At 42.9% G+C, this 7,500-nt stretch overlaps 1 protein-coding gene across 5 annotated transcripts in view; it reads left to right on the top strand.

The window, feature by feature from the left end:
* Positions 1 to 7,500, top strand: part of Kdm3 (Lysine demethylase 3) — a 1,114,672-nt gene that overhangs the window by 760,779 nt on the left and 346,393 nt on the right. The gene's annotated exons all lie outside the window — the stretch shown is intronic.

A 7,500-nucleotide genomic window follows, 5' to 3' on the forward strand; every position in this document is an offset into this window, starting at 1 on the left:
GTGTGTAGACGTTGCACCTAGCTGAACAGAATCACCTGGATCATTGCACCAGAATCCTCCCAGAATTCTGAGAAATGCTCAGACACTCTATGCCATTATCACCCGTCATTGTAACTCACCATTGTACCCTCGACACTCCAGCCATTATATAAACTACGTAAGTTAAAGAGGAGTTAAAGGGGCCCCATTTTATATTGAGTGAATGTAGGGATCCCACACATTATATTAGACTAGATCAGGGGCCCTACATTATGTCAAGCAAAGTCAGAGGGGCCCCACACATTACAGTAAGCTAGATCAGGGGGCCCTACATTACATGTCAGGGGGCCTTTATGATGATGTTTGGGGGACTCGCATGTTGACCAACGTCAGGGGCCCCTTATTATGTTGAGTAGGTCAGTGGGGCCTCTCATTATGTTGAGCAGGTCAGTGTGGCCCCCTCATTATGTTGAGTAGGTCGGGGGGCCCACTTTTGTCACAGTATTCAGAGTAAGTACTTATCGTGTGTATTCATGCATGTCAATTGCAATTTGGTTGATGGAATTTGTTTTATTGTACTTGCTTACTCATTTTGTTATTAGTGATATCATTATCATTAATGTTTTTCCTCAATTATCTATTTATCATTTATTCATTTACTTTATTCTGTTATATATATATATATATATATATATATTTTTTTTTTTTTTTTTTTTTTATGCAAAGAGTGAGTAATGATTCGGTTTGAGACGACGTCTAATTGCTGCTCGTTACTTAAAGACCCGGATGTCCGCGTGGCTGGCGGTGCCGATGTCCCCTCTGAACATACAGAGTATGAATCACGTCAACCAAATATACATTTCTAAACATAACCTGACCTAACCCATCCTGATTTAACCTAACCGAAGCAATCATTATATGACCCAACCAAATCTAACCTAACTTAATGTGACCTAACCAAATCTAACCTAACCTCATCTAGCCTAAACAAAGCGATCATTATATGACTCAACTAAATCTAACCTAACCTAACTTGACCTAACCAAATCTAACCTAACCTGACCTGACCTGACCTATCTTCATCTAACCTAACCTAAGCGAACATGATATGATCTAACCAAACTAACCTAACCTAACCTGACCTAACTAAATCTAACCCTGATCTAACCTAACCTGACCTAACCCATCTTAACCTCACCTGGCTTAAGCGAACATATATGACTTAACCAAATCTAACTGAAGCCGACCTAACCTAACCTAACCTGATCTCATCTAATCAGGAGAAAAAATTATTTGATTCAGCCGAGGGAAGGTCCTTCTGCATACGAAATAAGGTTCAAGAGTCTCAATGGTGAGATTCGACAGTCGATTTTATTCACTAAAGAGAGTTTCTCTCTCTCTTTCTCTCTTTCTCTCTCTCTCTCGCTCTCTCTCTCTTCCCTTCCCTCCTCTCCTTAAAGGTTAGTATTACAAGAGAGAGAGAGAGAGAGAGAGAGACTCTCTCATCTGTGACCAAGGGCAACACCTTTACCCATAGTACACGGATAGCCAGAGCTTTACGCTCCATGAACCTAATCGGGCCATCCACTTCAACTCGTCAAGAAGTTGATGATTGATGTAGTTGATGTAGTGGGCAGGACAGGTCGTGATTGGTGTGGAGATGGACGTTGGGAATGATGGATGGGAACCCAATCAACTGGAGTCGTGAATGATGAGTGGTTGCCTTGTACCATTTAATACCAACTGCGATTGGGCAAGATTGGAAAAGCCCAATCAATTAGGCCACATCAGATAGATTATGTTAATGTATTTATGTGTTTACTTGCTTTATGTACTTATCTATTCATCTACTTAATTAAATTTATGTATTAAGTTTTCAATTATTTATTGATGTATTTATATGTTTATTTATTAATTGATCTTATATGTTTATGTATTTATTTGTTGTATGTACTTATGTTGTTATTTGCCAATTTACTTTATTGATTTATTTATAAATTAATTTATCTATATATTTATTTATGAAATTACTTTATGTATTTATCAATTTACTTTATATGTATTTATTATTATTCATCTCTTTTTTAACGAGTATTTACATAACCTGGAGTTATGTGAACTGGTTTACCTGTTGCTCTGGTGGAGTCAGTCTACGTTGTTATTAAGCTCAGGTATTGATGGTTGAAAGGTAATTTGGTTTAACTCGTTTGAAGGGGATGGGGGATGCCACGAAGATGAATGATATCGCTTGGCGACAGCCATAAGGAAAGGAAGAGGGCCACCCGGTATGGAAGGTGTTAGTTCACGTATGGGGTGCCACCATGCATACATGCACACACACACACACACACACACACACACACACACACACACACACACACACACACACACACACACACACACACACACACACACACACACACACACACACACACACAGAGAGAGAGAGAGAGAGAGAGAGAGAGAGAGAGGGTGAATGAGAGATGGAGTTAGAGAGAAGGACAGAGAGAGAGAGTTAGATACAGAGACAGAGAGAGAGAGAGAGAGAGAGAGAGAGAGAGAGTTGGAGAGAGATTTATGGTCACCAAGAACTCCGAACATATATTGTTCGAAACTTCAGATCATCCTCTTCCTCCTCCATCTCTTCTTCCTCCTCCTTCTCCTCCTCCCCTCTTCTTCCTCCTCTTCCTCTACCTAAACCCCGTTCAATACGATGGCACACTGCATACCTATCATTCTGGTGATTTCTTTAACGCGAGTGGACCGGTCTCGTGTAAAGACTCGGCCTCGGGGTCTCGTCCAAAGACTCGGCCTCGATGGGTCGAGATCCGGGTCGTCCTTGAGACCACCACCCAACGTCAATAAGATCACCTGCCGTTAGCCAGAATAAAAAAAATGTAACAAGTTTGGGTTGGGGAGGAAGGAAGGATGAAATGGGGTGAGGTGGATGGGTGGGGGGATGTGTGACATCGAGCCCCCCCCGGGGGGAGAGGAGGGGGAATAGGGGGGGGATATCGCAGAGCAGCCCACGGAACAGCATGATGATGACTTCTACACGTGTTCTGACGCGCCCACCACGTCAACTGGCCTGCGACACTCTCTCTCACTCTCTCTCTCTCTCTCTCTCTCTCTCTCTAAGGCTTTTTTATAGTCGGTGCACATTCGCGTTGGCGAAGATGCATTTGGCTCTGTGTGTGTGTGTGTGTGTGTGTGTGTGTGTGTGTGTGTGTGTGTGTGTGTGTGTGTGTGATTCACCTTGGTCTTGGATCACTTGTTGGACTCGTGATCGACAGCTATTTCCCTCCCGGAAGAGAGCTCAGAGTTCATATATGACCGATTTATGGGTAATGTTGTGACCTTACACGCTTACACACACCCAGCTCCCCGCCCAAGAGAGTTGAAGTAACGACTCGCAGCGCAGTGATACTGACATTATTTCAGCCCTAGGCAGGCGGGATTCAAACCCGGACCGCCGTAATGGCGGCCGCGGACATTACCACTGCGCCATGCGAGTTGTGTGTATGTGATTCACCACTATGGTCTTGGAACACGTGTCGGACTCGTGATGGACTGCTGTTTTCCTGCGGTGTGAGAGCTCAGATTCCCCATATGGTTTGGTGTGTGTTTGTGAATGTGCACGTTCGTGTGAATCACCATGGTCTGGGATCATGTACTGGACGTGTGATCGACAGCGATTACCCTCCCGGATGAGAGCTCATAGATAGCCCGATCTATGGTTAATGTGACCTTACACACATAAACACACTCAAATCCTTGCCCGCCAAAACTTGTATACAATGTGTGTGTGTGTGCATGTACTGTATGTGTGTCTGTGTGTGTGTGTGTATATGTGTGTGTGTGTGTGTGTGTGTGTGTGTGTGTGCATGCGCACGTGGTTAGAATAGAATGTAAACTTAGAAAACATAAAACTAGTTTTTGGTTACTTTTACCAGAATGTGGCGGGAATATTAATCTCACATTATTTAATATTCCCTCTTTCTTTTTTTTTTTTTTTGAGAGAGAGAGAGAGAACACAGAAAAATGCACCGAAAATAAACAAACACAAGCAAGGCCACGTAAGGGAACGTAGGGTGCTGCATGGGACCATAAAACGATACAAGGGATAAGAAAAATACATAAAAATTCACTTTTCTAAGAAGAGTAATATACAAATTAGGTAGAGTACAAAATAAGATGATAAAACCTCATTACGTGGAAGACTGATAGTATTTTAACTACGAAGAAAAATGTTGAATATACTTTTAGATTAATGGATATAAATGTGTGGTAGGAACGCGTGCGCGCGCACACACACACACACGTATACACACACACACACACACACATACATTGAGTGGGCTGACACAGGTGGCTTTAATTCTGCAAGAGAATGATATATGTCCAGATTATTTAAAAAGTAAAATCAAACTGAATATTAATAGAGTTGAACAGAGAAGGGAGAGAGAGGGAGGCGAGGGAGAGAGAGAGAGAGAGAGATTAAAGTAGACATCGTGGCGTACTTTGTACATTTTATTCTGGTCCAGGCGATTTTTTTTCATCTGAGGGAAAACCCTTTTGTGGTGATGACGCACTTTGAATATTTGATTCTAGATTTAGAGAGACTCCCAATGATTTTATTTTTCTTCTTCTTCTTCTTCGTCTTCTGTTTCTTTATCTGCTTCGTCTTCTTTTCCTCTTCTTTTTCTTCTTCTTCTGCTTCGTTTTCTTCTTCGTCCTCTTTTTTTCTTCCGCTTCTTTTTCTTCTTCTCCTCCTTTCCTTCTTCTCCTCCTCCTCCTCCTCCTCCTCCTTCTCCTTCTCCTTCTCCTTCTCCTTCAACGGAGAGCTGGATTCCAATGGTTCAGATCTCGACAATGCAGACGTTATCTCTCTCTCTCATCGATTTATTGTAACCCTGCCATTTGTTCCAGTCTTTCACGAGGTTGCCCTTCGGGCCGTCATCATCCACTTGACCTTCCTGGGTGACCTCTCTGCAGGCTGGGTCACCCATCTCTCCCATTTTTTTCTTCTTTTTTTTTTCTCTTTTTTTACCCCTCCACATGAACCCCTCCATATCCTCTAAACGTTTTACGATATGTGTGTGTGTGTTGGGAGGTGGGTTTTTTTGGGGGACATTTAAGATAATGTACCCGTGATGGATTGCCTCTGTTCTTTCCATAAGCCAAGAAATTTCGGTTGTAAGACTAAACGAATAAAGAGATAGATAAACAAATAAATAGAAATAAATTATTAATGAGGTTGGTAAGTAACCTTATCGAACGAGATTAAATACACTGTATCCCCTGTTCTTAACCTCCTTAGCTACCAAGAAGTCGCCACAGAGATAAGTAAAATCCCATGGCGACAGCCAGAATAACACAGAATGTGGCAGCCGAAGTGGAAGAAGATAATCGTGAAAGTCAAGGGGAATGGTTCCGTCCTTCCTCGACAACAATTGGGTTAGTAGAGGCTACCCTTCACGAAGAGGGAAAAATTGTAGAATATATATACATACACACACGTACACACACGTACACACACACGTACATACACTAAGTATGATAAATTGAAGGGTAAGAAACCCGAGCCCACGAGCGTTAATCCTTTCTTGCATACTACAGTTAGGTGCCATTAGCCGCGCGCACACGCACACAACACACACATTTATCCACATATATATATACATATATATATATATATATATATATATATATATATATATATACATATGTATGTGTGTGTGTGCGTCTGTGTGTGTGTGTGTGTGTGTGTGTGTGTGTGTGTGTGTGTGTGTGTGTGTGTGTGTGCAAGGCACATGCAAATGCTGGGAGGCAGGTCCTTTTAGAATACTCAATTTAATTTGTCAAGATTCATTGTTGTCAGTGAGTGAGATCTTGGCCTGGAGTGAGTGTTTGTTGCGCAATGCGAAGGCAGCCCCCCCCCCCCCCAGTCTCAAGGCTCGATTCTAAGCCTCACCCATCCCTCCAATCTGCGTTGAGAAAGGATGAACCCCCGAGGCGAATGAAATCGCCGGGAGTCGACCAGAAGTGAAGCTGTAAGAGGATGGTTGTGAGTGAGGATGAGAGAGAGGGGAGAGGGGAGAGAGCGGGGTGAGAAGAGAGAGAGGAGAGAGAGGGGGAATGAAAGAGAGGAGGAAAGAAAGGTAGAGAGAGGGAGGGTGGGTGAGAGAGGGGACAGGGAAGAGAGCGGGGTGAGAAGAGAGGAGGGAGAGGGGGAAAGAGAGAGAGAGAGAGGATGAAAGAGAGAGAGAGGGGGTGGGAGAGAGGAGAGAAAGAGAGAGGGAAGAGAGAAGGAGAGAAATACAACTAAGTTTTCTTTTTCTTTGTCAGACAGAAGTATATGACTATGTACAGTAAGTTGAAGTTGAAATTTTTCTGTTGAGGCTGGGAGATCATGTAAGTGTGTGTGTGTGTGTGTGTGTGTGTGCGTGCGTGCGTGCTCGCACAGAGGATATAGTAAACGTGGGCACTAAGGACCAAAAAAAAAAAAAAAATGGAGAAAAGTTCTCTAGAAAACAGAAAAAAAATGGGATGAAAATATGTATTCCTGGCCACTGTGGCCGCCAAGAGAAATGGCTCCAATTTTAGCGCGACAACTGATAAATTAATTTGGAGTTTGGAGGATATAGGAACAGAGGGTAGGATGACCTGGCTGGACTTTCTGGCAGTGCCACAAGGGGAAGAGGGAGGGGCTTTCTATCCGGGCTTACTTAAAGCCCCAGACTGGGCTTTGTCTTCCACTGAAGGCAGCAGATACGGGAGACTGCTTGTGTGTGTGTGTGTGTGTGTGTGTGTGTGTGTGTGTGTGTGTGTGTGTGTGTGTGTGTGTGTGCGTGTGTGTGTGTGTGTGTGTGTGTGTGTGTGTGTGTGTGACATCACCCCCATCAGCTGAATAAAGTCGTCAGGACCTCAGTCTATCTGGAAAGAAACTCTGGACTAATGTCTTTGTTCTATTAGTATGAGATATTTTCTGTCATTGACTTATGTAGTAGCAGAGGAGCAGTCGCCGGTTGCCAGCTCTCCCAATGTGGGGGAGGAAATATAGAAGTTCATATGTATATGTATACTGTATATATATATATATATATATATATATATATATATTATATATATATATATATATTATACACATATACATATACACATATAAGGGCTGGTTAGGAGACCGAATGCCATCCCCTCGGGACTGCACTACCAGATTGAGGTGAGGCTGATAACCGGTTTTGAAAACCGGCGGCAGGGAGACGATCCTCTCTGACGTACATTCGGGTATTCGTCGATGGTTCCTCGAGTCGGCCATGGTAGTGATAAGGTACCGCTGAGGTGAATAAAATCGTCAGGCGGGAGTTAAAGTAGAGTGGCATCCTGTAAGGATGTTATTGTTGATGTATTTGTTATTGTCCTTGTTAACCACTGTTCAATAGATAGCCTTAGAGAACACGATCACGAAGTAGAGAACAAAGAGAGAGAGAGAGAAATAGAGAGGAAAAGAAAGAAAAAATT

This window comes from Oratosquilla oratoria, chromosome 25, assembly GCF_046742065.1.
Source record: "Oratosquilla oratoria isolate Oo_2021 chromosome 25, ASM4674206v1, whole genome shotgun sequence".
Lineage (NCBI taxonomy): Eukaryota > Metazoa > Arthropoda > Malacostraca > Stomatopoda > Squillidae > Oratosquilla > Oratosquilla oratoria.